At 40.8% G+C, this 15431-nt stretch overlaps 1 protein-coding gene and 1 long non-coding RNA gene across 11 annotated transcripts in view; both read right to left on the bottom strand.

The window, feature by feature from the left end:
* The window catches only part of LOC134666738 (mucin-2-like), a 143682-nt gene that overhangs the window by 38054 nt on the left and 90197 nt on the right, over positions 1-15431 (bottom strand). The window lies entirely within an intron of this gene.
* On the bottom strand, positions 2235-3587 carry LOC134666724 (uncharacterized). The gene is made up of 2 exons (XR_010098547.1): positions 2346-3587; positions 2235-2314 (listed from the first exon to the last, which is right to left on the bottom strand). It is a non-coding gene; the product is annotated as an uncharacterized LOC134666724 (long non-coding RNA).

Raw genomic sequence — 15431 nt, 5'->3', positions numbered from 1 at the left:
GCCTTCATTGGAGTAAAAGAGAAAGATCCCCGCAATTTGCGAATTTCGGTTTTCGCGGTAGCCCCTCAGTATAAATGCGCTTTTTTATGACGCAAAGTTTTGTCATATCGCTAATTGTAATGTTTTTTAGGGTTCCGTACCCAAAGGGTAAAACGGGACCCTATTACTAAGACTTCGCTGTCCGTCCGTCCGTCCGTCCGTCTGTCACCAGGCTGTATCTCACGAACCGTGATAGCTAGACAGTTGAAATTTTCACAGATGATGTATTTCTGTTGCCGCTATAACAACAAATACTAAAAACAGAATAAAATAAAGATTTAAATGGGGCTCCCATACAACAAACGTGATTTTTTGACCAACGTTAAGCAACGTCGGGAGTGGTCAGTACTTGGATGGGTGACCGTTTTTTTTTTTGCTTTTTTTTGTTTTTTTTTTTTGCATTATGGTACGGAACCCTTCGTGCGCGAGTCCGACTCGCACTTGCCCGGTTTTTTTATATTACGTCAGTGTCAAACAAGCATACGCATATAGGAAAAAAATATATTAAAAGAAAAAGATTAAAATATTGAAAAAATTGGTGTTGTGATTGGTGTTATTGGTGATGGTTTATGGTGGTGTTATTTTGTGTGGTGGAAATCGTAAAATAGAAATATCAGCGACAATTTCATATTTTCGGTTTTGGCCGAAACTCAGTTAAACCCAAAGCTTCGGTTTCGGTAAAATATCCGGTTTTGGTCCGACACTAGTTTACACTGGTCAGTACAACTCGTTGCGCCTGCTCGCTAGCGACCAACAGGAATGCGGTAAGGTCCCAGTTGACAATGAGAGCTCAAACTTAGGTCGTCACACTGACAGCGTGTGAAGATACAAATCTTAATTTGTTTTGAGAATTTGTGTCACGTCGATCAACGTACCAATAAGGAAGCAGAGGATCTGCCAGGAAAAATGAAAATCGGCTACTTTAGGTCGTCGTAAATTTAAGGGGCTACCCGATGTTTTCATCGATTTTTGACAAGTTTTGAATCGTATCTCCTTTTTTTGCACTACAGATAGAATTATAAGACAAACGGCTATCGGTTCTTCAATCTTTTATCTCCGGTTTTGTCCACCGGATTTCGAAAAAAATTAATGCTTATTTTTTTATGAATTTTTTAAACGTTGTCTAAAAAAACACTTTTTTCGTATCTAGTTTGCAGTGAAGGATCTTACATGTACGAAATCTACATATAGTGAGGATGTTAAGTGCAACAACCTTTTTTTGTTTGATTAAAGCATGAAACTTGGCACAGCAGTTCCTTATATCAAAATAAGCCGATTTAGATCGGTAGCCCGAAGGACCCCCCCCCCTCTGGGGCCAGGGAGGGGGGGTCAAAGAACCGCTCCGCCCGGCTTCATTCTAAAAAATCTAACAGGCCCCGTTTAGCTAATAGGTCATATTTGGTATCAATTTCGGATAAATCAATAACGTAGAATTCATTTCTGTTATTAAAAAATTGCAATTTGTCGAACAAAATTTAAAAAAATTAAAAATAATCTAATTTTTCAAGTGTAATTTTTATGTTTTATTTGGTGTCAAAATTAAACTGCCTGGTTTTTCTACATACAAAAAATATGACAATAAAGCCTATTTAACGCAGATTTTAAAAACATAACTTTTATTTACCTTTATTAAAAGAAAATTGCATAAAAAAACTTATACCGTCGCGCGCCGGTGAATACCTTTTTACCGACATCGGCATCGTTATAGACAACATCCGAAGTACACACTCTGGAGACCGATTAAATGTATTCTTTATTGTTGTAGATCCTATTATAAAGATAGAAAAGCGTACATATATTATTATTTATCTCAAATCATTATTTGTCTCTTTCATAAATTTTTCATTTTTTTTTAACTCCTTATTGTTTTATAGCCTCCTTTGTCATCTATATATTTATTTGTTATTTATATAATGTTTATATAGTAATAAATGTAGTATATTTTTATTTCTTATATTTGTAGTATATGTATTTTATTTTATTCTTATTATTTGTTTTATTTTCGCACCACCCGTTAACTTGAATTTGTTTCGCCTTCTCACTATCTGAAGGTTGTCTGGAAGAGATCGCTGTTTAGCGATAAGTCCGCCTGTTGTTACCTACATATTTGTACCTGTTCATACTTTTGTACCATTTCTTTTGTAGTGTGCAATAAAGCATTTTATTATTATTATTATTTGTATCTCCTTTCTGGATTTCACGGGCCTATAAATCCCGGTCTTTTGATAGGCTTGCGTGGGGATACAGATCCAACACGTAGAGGCCGTTTGGAGAGCTTTAATGTCATGTAGAACGCCTGCTGGAACCCGTTCACAGGCGCAACAATAGACACCCATGAACCGGTCACAGCAGGCATTGGGACTATTGTAGAAAAAGTGAACAGCGTTCCGGTCTATAGATTGCAGTTTGGGTGGACAATGAAACTGGGCTATTGCAAAGAGGTCCGGACACCTGCCATAACAATGTTAACACCGTCATCGAGGCAGGTGGTGACTCGCCGCTGACTAGATGGGCCCCTGAAACTGCCGTCGTAAAGACGACCAGGAGCAACATCGATGTGAGCGGCTCAGGGGTGTCGAGAGGTGTGCGCCGCTTTCTACCCAGTGGCTGTTACCAGCCACTGTGCCAACTCGCGTCTTATGCATCTTTCACTTCCACCCCTGGAGCATATAGCTCTAGCGACTCCTCTCTGGACGGCCAATGAAGGCAAGCCAGAGCTGAGAGTCCTGCGGGTCCCCTTGGGGTCCACTCCGACCGACGAAGACACGCCGGAGACGGAGACCCTGACCGACTCTCGGGAGCACTCGGGTCCGTGGGGTCGTTACTCCCCAACAGCTCGCCACAAGCTGCCCTGCGGGCTTATTATTATTATTATTTGTATCTCTTTTAAAGTCACGGGTATATACATCCCGGTCATTTGATAGGCGTGCGTGGGGATACAGATCCAACACGTAGAGGCCCTTTGGAGAAGTTTGCTGTTATGTAATACACCTGCTAGAACCCATTCACGGGTACAAATAGATACCCGTCAATCGGTCCCAACAGGCGTAGGGGCTATTGTGAATATAGTGGAGAAAAGTGCTGGTTATGGTGATGAATGTTGGCTGGTCAAAAGATTGGGCTATTGCTGAGAGGTCCGGACACCTGCCATAACAATGTTAGTACACGTTATCGAGGCAGGTGGTGACTCGCCGCTTACTAGATGGGCCCCTGAAACTGCCGTCGTAAAGACGACCAGGGGCAACACCGGTGTGAGCGACTCAGGGGTGTCGAGAGGTGTGCGCCGCTTTCTACCCAGTGGCTGTTACCAGCCACTGTGCCAACTCGCGTCTTATGCATCTTTCACTTCCACCCCTGGAGCATATATATATAGCTCTAACGACTCCTCTCTGGACGGCCAATTAAGGCAAGCCAGAGCTGAGAGTCCTGCGGGTCCCCTTGGGGTCCACTCCGACCGACGAAGACATGCCGGAGACGGAGACCCTGACCGACTCTCGGGAGCACTCGGGTCCGTGGGGTCGTTACTCCCCAACAGCTCGCCACAAGCTGCCCTGCGGGCTTATTATTATTATTATTATTATTTATGTGTCGTTCAGTGAAAAAAGGGACCTAGGAAAAAAATATCACAGAGCCTCGCGTTTGTATAGAAGCATACTCGTATTTAATTAGTGCCAACCACTCCAAGGACTCCATGGTCGCTGTTCTCAATGAATAAGAAGTAAACTGTAAGTATATATGTCAGTTTCAATCATATTCTGGCCACAGTAGGGTTGTCAGAACAGTTTGGAAACAGCCATTTGCTTTTTGCTTCCATTCCCAAGAAGACAGACTGAGCGTTGAGGGGGCTTTTGACACAGCAACCTTCGAGGCCGTGGAGGAAAGTCTGAAGAGTGAGGGCATCTGACCGGCAATAGCGCAATGGATAGGGAAAATGCTAAAAGGTAGATCCATTACGGCGGAGCTGGGAGGAGTAACAAAGACGATTAGTCCAAGAAGAGGGTTCCCACAAGGGGGATGCCTGTCCCCCCTGATGTGGTGCCCACTTCTAAACTCAATGGTAAAAGAGCTCAACAGAGGAGGCATGTACATGCAGGCTTACTCTGATGATGGAGTGCTGTTAGAGAGAGGAATGGTTGTCACTGCGATAAGAGATATAATGATAAGAAGTCTCAGACAGGTACTGAGATGGTGTAGAGAGAGAGGGTTGGATCTCAATCCATCGAAAAAAAGCTGGTGCTATTCACTAATAGAAGAATAAAGGAGATGAAACCCATAAAGATACAAGGTATAGAACTAGACATGGTGGAGGAGTTGAAATATCTGGGCGTTACTTTAGACAGTAAACTCAGGTACAAAACTTACATCAAGGAGCAGACGGCTAAAGCTATAAGAACACTGTTCCAATGCAAAAGGGCAATAGGAAAGAACTGGGGACTGAAGCCAGGAATGATCCACTGGATCTACAAGGCGATAATACTACCCAGGGTGCTATATGGAGCCGTGACATGGTGGTATAGAGCACATATTAAAGTAAACCAAAGAGACCACCTAACCAAAGTCCAGAGATTAGCGTGCCTCATGATGACGGGGGCTATGAGAATGACCCCGACACACGCAATGGAGGTAATGCTAGGCTTGAAGCCACTCTGGATTGAGGTAGAGAAAAGAGCCACCGAACAGTGGTACAGAATGAAAGCATGCAACGAATGGAGAGGAAGCTGCGTAGACAAGAGACACGCGCTGATACAAAGAGAGGCACTATCAAAACTTGAAATGTTGATGGCCAATAATGACCTTATAAAGAGGCAGGAGATATTTGACAAGAAATATAGAATACACATAGGAGACAGAGATAACTGGAAGGTGGAAGTCGGACACCCGACGACCATCTGCTTCACGGATGGCTCAAGAAGAAGCTCGATGAAACTAGCAGGAGCGGGCATAGTGATCCTCAAACTGGGAGAGAATCAGTACCACTGGGTAGATATGCTAGCGTGTTCCAAGCCGAGGTATGTGCTATAACGCGCTGCGCAAGCATAATCAAGAAGAGCGTAAAACAAGAGGGCGCTGTCGTAATATACACAGACAGCCAGGCAGCACTAAAGGCACTAAAGAAAATATCAGTTACCTCCTCTCTCGTGAGAGAATTGCGAGAGGAGCTCAACTTGATAGGCAAGCAAAGAAGTGTCACGGTGGCATGGGTTCCAGGACACCAGGGAGTAACGGGAAACGAGAAAGCTGACGAGCTGGCGAGGATAAGGGCGGAGACGGAATACATAGGTCCGGAACCGGCTCTGCCTATGTCAGCGGATGTCACGAAGGGAGTCATAGAGAAGGTAAAAGAGATGGAAGCACAGAGAGAATGGGAAGAAGAGACTGGATGCAGACAGTCGAAGATGATGATCAAAGGTATAGACCACAGGAGAACCAGGTATCTTCTGAAACTAGGTAAGAGCAGTCTGAGACTATTGACAGGTATCATTACAGGTCACAATACTCTCAACAGACACCTCAAGATAATGGAAATTAGTAGAGACGCCTCCTATCCACATTGTGGTAAGGAGGAGACTAGCTTACACTTACTAGCAGAATGTACTATGTACGCGGCACCGCGATATAATACATTCGGTAGAGACACACTAAAAGAAAACGAACTAAAGGACGTCGAACTCAAAGATGTCCTTTTATTCTGCAGGAAAACAAGAAGATTTGAGGAGAATACTGTGGGAATGCCGCCGGGACAGTAACCTGAAGCTCCAACTCCAGGGAACTGGGCTGAATGAACGCGACAAGCGATCGACAGCCCGCCTGCTTCTGACCGGGCGTCCCTACACTACATCTACATCTACATGTATAAGTTAGTCTATGAATTTACTAGAGTCGGTAGTGCTGCACTCTGGCGGCAGAACATTGCAGTAATATCCCATATTGAGAACAGCGACCATGGAGTCCATGGAGTGGTTGGCACTAACTAAATACGAGTATGCTTCTATACCATTCTATACAAACGCGAGGCTCTGTGATAATTTGTTCCAAGGTCCCTTTTTTCACTGAACGACACATAAAAAAATATTTGTACGCTTTTCTATCTTTATAATAGGATCTACAACAATAAACAATACTTTTAATCGGTCTCCAGAGTGTGTACTTCGGATGTTGTCTATATCGATGCCGATGTCAGTAAAAAGATATTCACCGGCGTGAGACGATAAAAGTTTTTTTTATGCGATTTCCTCTAAATAAAGGTATGTAAAAGTTATGTTTTTAAAATCTGCATTAAATAGGCTTTATCATCATATTTTTTTAATGTAGAAAAACCAGGCAGTTTAATTTTGACAATAAATAAGAACACTGATTTAAACTTTCACGATTATTAAACATTATCAAACTGCACAACGGGACTTAATCGCCACTCCGAGACCACGGGGACAACGCCGTCCTCGAAACGTCGGAGGTAAATCTTAAAACTTAAATACGCGATTAAGTCCCGTTGTGCAGTTTGATAATAAATAAGAAACAAAAATTACACTTGAAAAATTAGATACTATGAGTTTTTTTTTTATTTTTTCTACAAATTGCTAAATTTTTATACCAGAAATGAATTCTACGTTATTGATTTATCCGAAATTGATACCAAATATGACCTATTAGCTAAACGGGGCCTGTTAGAATTTTAAGAATGAAGCCGGGCGGAGCGGTACATTGACCCCCCCCCTCTCGGGCTCCAGAGGGGAGGCTCCTTCGGGCTACCGATCGAAATCGGCTTGTTTTGATATAAGGAACAACTGTGCCAAGTTTCATGCTTTAATCAAGAAAAAAAAGGTTCGACCTTTTTTTGTCACTTAGAACCCTAGCTAATATTTGGGTTCGTCTTTGAAGTCTCGAAAATCGTGTCCAAGGTTTTAATTTTAAACTAATTAACACAAAAGTTATGGCCAGAAAACCAGTTTTTTAGCCTAAAATTGTTTAACTTTGATGCCAAATATCTCGAAAACAATGAACTTTAAAGTAAATATGGGATACTATATTGCTTCAAGCCGTTGCTGTTAATATGATAAGCTACAAAAAACATTAGAAAACTAAGGGATTCAGATCGAAGATCATTGGCGTGGGGGAGCCCCTTAAGAGTTGGACTCTTGTCGGTGTAGCTCTCTCCATTTGACTCTATCCAGGGCCGCCTCCTTGATTTCGTTATACGACATTACAGCTACCTTTTCTTGTATTTGTGTTATGTAGCTTATCTTCGGCCTTCCCCTTCCTCTCTTGCCTGCAATCTTTCCTTCTATTATGTTATTTATAAAAGCTACTTTAGGTATACAGGATGAAATTGTTATCTCTGACCAAACTCTGAGGGGTGAATATGTAGGTCATACTTAACAACTTTTACTATGGGGCCAACCCCGACATCGCGGTTCTATACGTTCATTATCTCAGCCTATATACGTCCCACTGCTGGGCACAGGCCTCCTCTCGAGGGCTTGGGCTATAGTCCCCACGCTAGCCCAATGCGGATTGGGGACTTCACATACACCTTTGAATTTCTTCGCAGATGTATGCAGGTTTCCTCACGATGTTTTCCTTCACCGAAAAGCGACTGGTAAGTATCAAATGATATTTCGTACATAAGTTCCGAAAAACTCATTGGTACGAGCCGGGGTTTGAACCCGCGACCTCCGGATTGCAAGTCGCACGCTCTTACCGCTAGGCCACCTGCGCTTCTATACGTTAGTACCTACTAATTTAGTTTAAAGAATAATATACTTAACACATCCTTTGACGCCGTTCGACCGTAACAAATGTTCTTGTTTTCACATATTTTGGAAATAATTAGCATCTGAATCGCGTTACGTAAGTCCAGCCGGGATTTTGTCTAGATCTAGGCCGTACACGAAACTCTTTTGTGCTTAATACCGTGAAATGTCTGGGCACCATCAATATGTAAAGTTATTGTTTTCATTTCAATAGGTCCCAAGTGTTGTAAATGTTGCAATGCAAGCTATTGAAATAGCTTTAGAATGGATATCAATTTTGCAATTGTGTTTTACTAATTATTGCAGTAATTTTTATAAGGGAATCCATTGAAGCGTGTAAGATCGTTTATTTGGGTGGTAATTAAGGTGTCATAGATGAAATTAAATTATTTCGCAAAATACTTAATTTACACAAGTCAAGGCTGGAAATATGTACAGGGTTTCCCTAAAACCAACGCCAAGACTTAAATGACTTATAGAACTGCTGCATGATGTGCAACAAGATTAAGCTTACCCTTGAAAATCATATTTTATTGTCTGTGAAAACTTGTCAATAAACTGTTTAAGGCACAGTATGTATAAGTTCCTTTATGGTTTACTATAGGCGCTAGTGCTGCATTGTGGCGGCAGAACATTGCAGGAATACCCCCTAGGTTAGATAAAAGTTGTGTCCACGTGGTATATCTGTTCAATTGTAGATGTCTGTTTGGCCCTATGGTTGACTGGTAGAGAATGCCATTTGGCATTAAGTCCGCCATTTGTACATTTTTGTATATACTTTGTGCAATAAAGTTTAAATAAATAAATAAATAATATATCCTTGTCTCATATAAAAAAAATACATAGTGCGGATTTATAATAGGTAAGTAGGACGAACTTATTAGGCCGTGTTTTAGCTTTCTAAGTTCCTATACAGTGTTGCCAACTCGGATTTTGAAAAAAATGCTAGACTAATGTCTAAATTATGCTAAAATTATGCTAAAGATTTTCGAAACACCTGTGCTACAAAAATGCTAAAATATCACTTGAAATTAGACACTTAAAACACATACATATTTCAAATTTTTCTACTGACAAGATCTGCTTGACCAACTTTATATAGTCCGTAGACGTATAGTCCGTCCACAAAACTCTAAATTCATATGAAAATATGAACCACATAAGGCGATGGCGCATTTTGTTGCTGCCAAGTTGGTGCAAACTTGGCTTAGGCTAAATTATGCAAAAAAATATGCCAGATGCTAAATGGAAAATTTTGGTGCCAAAGCGAGTGAAAATATGCCAGATCTGGCATCATTTATGCCAAGTTGGCAACACTGTTCCTATAAGCTATATTTCCATACAAATTTACGATTTATCCTTAGTTCATATTTCGTAAATAGATACCAATTAATAGTCATTAGTATTAATGTCTTCATCGGTTTTTAAACCTATTGAAGTAACAAAGACAGATTTAAACTTAAAATAACTGTGTATATCAAGTGTGACAAAACGAGTATTAAACCGGCCACACACGCTCACATATGGCAATGTAATTAAATCAGGCACCAAATATATATCTTCTGCACGAGTGCTCTCAAAATTGTTGATAGGTAACTTAATATGTACAAGACAAATCTGTGTTAGATAATCTGGTTTGATCTAATTATGTAACATGCCAATTTGAATTGTAAGAACAAGTGGATCTTTTTACTAGTCAATTTAGAAAGAAAATCTCAGAATCACGGGGATTAGAGTTAGGCCAGAACAATTCTGCAACGATTTTTATAACACACGCAGTGCAAGTGTTATTTATACGAAAATAATTTCATAGACGTTTGACGTTTAAAATAATAACACTTGCGTGTGCTATCACAATCGTTGCAGACTTATCTTGGTGTAACTCTATCGATTTAAAGGAAAAAAGTGTCCGAAAAAAGTAATCAGTTTTGTGACGCATTTTAGTTAGTGTCCCGCATATTATAATAAGAATACATATCCAAATTATGCGAAAATAAGCTACTGGGAAATAAAATTAATGGGAAATTAATGGTTAGAAAATCTATTAGGATAATAAGCTACTGAAAAATAAAGTTAATGGGAAAATATGCGAATGGTTAGATATGCTTTCGGGAAAGGAAGCTATCGAGAAAAAATAAAATGGTAAAAATTGCGAATGGGAAAAATATAAATCTGGAAAAAACGATTTTCGGAAGAGACAGTACACACTCGTTTGTAAGGTCCGTCACCGAACTCACACCCAAAATATGTATGAAAAACTCGGGATATTCTTTTTCTTTGTTTCAATCAATAATCCTCGAGATTCTGTCTAAATAACCCAAAAGTTGTTAGTATTTTGGAAAAAAAGAAAATGGTACGCTTCTATCTGAATACGTACCTCCAGCTATGGCAAATGCTTTTTAGGGTTCCGTACCCAAAGGGTAAAACGGGACCCTATTACTAAGACTCTGCTGTCCGTCCGTCCGCCTGTCACCAGGCTGTATCTAACGAACCGTGATAGCTAGACAGTTGAAATTTTCACAGATGATGTATTTCTGTTGCCGCTATAACAACAAATACTAAAAACAGAATAAAATAAAGATTTAAGTGGGGCTCCCATACAACGAACGTGATTTTTGACCGAAGTTAAGCAACGTCGGGCGGGGTCAGTACTTGGATGGGTGACCGTCTTTTTTTTGCCTTTTTTTGCATTATGGTACCCTTCGTGCGCGAGTCCGACTCGCACTTGGCCGGTTTTTTTTACATAGGGTTGCTACATAATTAAAGAAAGTGCATGGTAGATAAGTACGTACTTGTAACCCACGTGGGTAGATCGCTATCAAATGGATGATGCCCATTCACTTTGTCCTACGCGCTACTTAACCCATTTTACTGACAAAGGATGAATGTCACCGCATTTTCACTTGTGATAACATTACCACAGAATAAATAATAGTACTAGGTACAGAAGACTCACTCTCTAACAAAGCGCGTCTGTTACGATCAGTAGGCTTAGCACATGATTGCCGCGACAGTATCTCGCGGCGATATTGACTACCCGTCTTTTTCTAACTGTGTTAATAAAGGAGGGACGTGTGCAGTCTATCTCGCCGCGAGATACTGTCGCGCCAATCATGTGCTAACCCGGCAGGACAGATATGGCCGCTAGGTGGCGACAGCGCCACGCGCGGCTTATGGCCAGCCACCAAAATTGGTGTGGAACGGATGTACTTTTAGCTACCTGTAGCAAAGTGAGCCACGCCTGACATTACTTAGTGCTTTTAATTAATGCGACAGCGTTTTACCCCCTTATTTATAAACGCGCTACAAACCTTGATTAGCTAATAATAGTTTGTCTCTATCTGTCATTTGGACTTATGTATTTGTAAGAAAGGGATAAAACACAATTTAACTAAATCAGGCCCGTAAAGTTTTATGAATAAGGGGGTGTTTAACATCCTACTAAATTGTGTTCTTATAATCCAAATGCTAAAAATATAATTTAATTAGCCAGTTTCGTACTCAATATGCTTATATTGTGTACTAAATTAAAATTTCACGAGAATTGATTAAAAAATGTGACCCGAAGACGAGAACAGCCAGACAGACAGAAAGCATTTTTATCCAACTTGAAATGGAGACCTTCGCTTTCGCTCGGCCAACAAAACAAACAGAATAATGTTACTAGTAATTTGGTTGAATAGTTTGACTAGTTTTGGTGCCTTTGGTATTATTTTTGAGCTCCCAATATTTCGGCGCAGAGCGGCTACCGCGAAAATCGAAATTCGCAAATTGCGGGGATCTTTCTCTTTTACTCCAATGAAGGCGTAATTAGAGTGACAGAGAAAAATCCCCGCAATATGCGAACTTCGATTTTCGCGGTTATAGCCCTGTTACAATGCATCTTGTTCACGGGTAAAGTCAAGTCTCAAGACTAGTGAAACTAACCGTGAATCATTCAAAATCCGTACCTCAAAAGGAATAAAAAATAAGTTCAAAAACTAAAACCCGACAAATCGCGCTCTAAAAAGTATGAAACAAGATAGAATTCTTATCTACAATTATCAAGCAGGAAATATTATAAATGTTACCATTTTTTTATATAAAAATACAACGTAATATAATTTACTGAATTTTTTTATATATTTACAGAGATTCAGAGGATCGCTGTGGTCGTATGCCACGATTATAAACTTAAAAGTAATGTGGCATACGACCACGGCTATCCTCTGAATCTCTGTAAATATATAAAAAAATTCAGTAAATTATATTACGTTGTATTTTTATATAAAAAAATGGTAACATTTATAATATTTCCTGCTTGATAATTGTAGATAAGAATTCTATCTTGTTTCATACTTTTTAGAGCGCGATTTGTCGGGTTTTAGTTTTTGAACTTATTTTTTATTTAATTAATTTTGGGGTCATGATTTCGTTACTAACTTTTTGAAGTCACTTTATATTACTTTTGCGCGGGCGTTCTCAGTACAGAAATGTACGCAGAGCGCCGCCTATATCGGGCTACGCCCGACTCCTTTAGTGCCTATGAGGGCGCCGATGGCGGCCGTCTTTGGAACGCGTACGTCGGGTTACGCTCGACACTTTAGTATGAGGGCGCCGCAGGCGCCCGGTTTTGGAACGCGTACGTCGGGCTACGCCCGACTCTTTTAGTATGAGGGCGCCGAAGGCACCCGGTTTTGAAACGCGTATGTCGGGCTACGCCCGACTCTTTTAGTATGAGGGCGCCGAAGGCGCCCAGCTTTGGAACGCGTATGTCGGGCTACGCCCGACTCTTTTAGTACGAGGGCGCCGAAGGCGCCCGGCTTTGGAACGCGTACGTCGGGCTACGCCCGACGCTTTTAGTATGAGGGCGCCTTCGGCGCCCGGCTTTGGAACGCGTATGTCGGGCTACGCCCGACTCTTTTAGTATGAGGGCGCCGAAGGCGCCCGGCTTTGGAACGCGTATGTCGGGCTACGCCCGACTCTTTTAGTATGAGGGCGCCGAAGGCGCCCGGCTTTCGAACGCGTACGTCGGGCTCCGCCCGACTCTTTTAGTATGAGGGCGCCGAAGGCGCCCGGCTTCGCAACGCGTACGTCGGGCTCCGCCCGACTTTTTTAGTATGAGGGCGCCGAAGGCGCCCGGCTTTGGAACGCGTACGTTGGGCTACGCCCGACACTTTTAGTATGAGGGCGCCGACGGCGCCCGGCTTTGGAACGTGTACGTCGGGCTTCGCCCGACTCTTTTAGTATGAGGACGCCGAAGGCGCCCGGCTCTGCAACGCGTACGTCGGGCTACGCCCGACAATTTTAGTACGAGGGCGCCGAAGGCGCCCGGCTTCGGAACACGTACCTTGTATCTTGTAAAAAAATTGACTGTTTCATAGATTTTGGCTGATCAGGACTTCTATACCTGTTCACGTTATAAAATGTTGCAGGACATTAAAAAAACACCATGTATAGCGGCCAAACAAATTTTTTTTGCAAAAACCTTCTTGTATCGCCGTAGTCGAGTAACACGCGGATAGAATCCAGAGCGCTTGTAGATTCATAGTTCGAATCACCTAACCGATAAATTAATGTTTTATCTGGCGCATGCAAGCAAAGCCGGGTGCAAAAGCTAACAATATTTATATATTTGAAATGTGCTAATTGAGCTCTTTCCAATGATGTATAACACATCATCATTACTTAATTTTAGTTTTTTGGTTCGTGACTTTATGACCTCTAGAGGGCGCAATGTTCATTTTTTTGTGATGCCATATAGCCTATAACCAGCGGACGATTAAGACGATTCGAATGACACATCGTTTGTTAAATTATAATAAGTACTTTAGAAGTTATGAGGGAACAGATGAACATACATACATACATACATACATACATACATACATACATACATACCCACATACATACTGGTCAAAATCATAACCCTCCTTTTGCGTTGCCGTAGTCGGGTAAAAAACGGAACCCGAGGATCACTCGTGCGTCTGTTTGTCTGTCTGAAACTACTGTGCCTAAAATTAAAAAAAAAATAACCAAAATAGTACTTTACCTATAGATGACAGGAAAACCTATTAGAAATGTGCAGTTGAGCGTCAGTCGGACTTATGTAAGGAACCCTTGGAACGCGAGTCCGACTCACACATGACCGTATAACATGCCCTAATACTTAAAATTGATGGTATCTTCCGACGATATCCTCATAAATTGTGCATGTAACCATGCAAATTGATGCATTGCAACTTGAAACGGAGTGTGCTCGATACATACTTACGACTCGAACGATGCGGTTATGAACTATCACAATAACGAAATATAACTAGAGACTAGTGATGAGTAGAGACTCTTCTTTTCTTCCTCGCGTTATCCCGGCATTTTGCCACGGCTCACATAGGAGCCTGGGGTCCGCTTGACAACTAATCCCATGATTTGACGTAGGCACTAGTTTTTACGAAAGCGAGTGCCATCTGACCTTCCAACCCAGAGGGGAAACTAGGTCTTATTGGGATTAGTCCGGTTTCCTCACGATGTTTTCCTTCACCGAAAAGCGACTAGTAAATATCAAATGACATTTCGTACATAAGTTCCGAAAAACTCATTGGTACGAGCCGGGGTTTGAACCCGCGACCTCCGGATTGCAAGTCGCACGCTCTTACCGCTAGGCCACCAGCGCTTCGATGAGTAGAGACTAATAAATAATAGAAAATGTAGCGTATACGTACAGTCGAAGTCAAAGATATGTTTACACTTTTGCATCTTACTCCTTTGTAATAAGGCGAAAAATGTAAACATATCTTTGACGTCGACTGTACAACTGGTGTCGGGTACGTGATGCTATTTTCTTATGCTATTTATTTATTTAATCTTTATTGCACAAAAGAAAAATCTTATAGTACAAAAGGCGGACTTAATGCCATAAGGCATTTGCTATAGTTCGTTTTTTTAGCATTAGAAAGAAGTTGCAAGAAGGTAAGCGATCTTGACATGTCTTTTAATTGAAAAACGCTTTTTAAAACTCATAAACTATTACTTATGAAAACAGAAGAATATATAAATGATCTTATTAGATTCATAATTGTAACATATTTGCCGTAACTTATTTTTAAAATGTGTTTTTCAATTATAAGACACATCAAGATTGTTTACCTTATTTCTAATGCTAAAAAAAAACGAACTATAAGAAGTCCATGTTTGCCTTGATAAGTTGATAACTATTTAGAGAATGCCTTAAGTTCGCTATATTCTATGCAATAAAGTTTAAATTTATAAGTAACTTAGCTTTAAATTCGACTACAAAACTCTGATTATGTTATGTACTCTAATGGAGTGGTATTTTGATCCTAACGATTTGATCTATCATTTTGATATTTGTGCTTGTTAGAAAGGGACACAATTTAACAGAGTTTTGATAAGTTTTATGAATAAGAAAGAAAGAAGAAAAATTACCAGTAACGTCATCGGCGTAGGTTCATCTAACGTGAAGACCGCCTAATTTCTGTGTTCGGTACAGCTCTATCTGTACCTACGTACCTACAATACAATTTTATATTACGATCAACAGTTTTTATTATTAATTCATCTTTCGTATCTCAATTATTCTCAATACGCTATAAAACGTGTCGGTTACGTAACGTGACGTGCTCGTGATGACAGTATGCAAGA

The sequence above is a fragment of the Cydia fagiglandana genome, chromosome 8, assembly GCF_963556715.1.
Source record: "Cydia fagiglandana chromosome 8, ilCydFagi1.1, whole genome shotgun sequence".
Lineage (NCBI taxonomy): Eukaryota > Metazoa > Arthropoda > Insecta > Lepidoptera > Tortricidae > Cydia > Cydia fagiglandana.
This window is presented reverse-complemented; position numbering and strand designations above follow the sequence as displayed.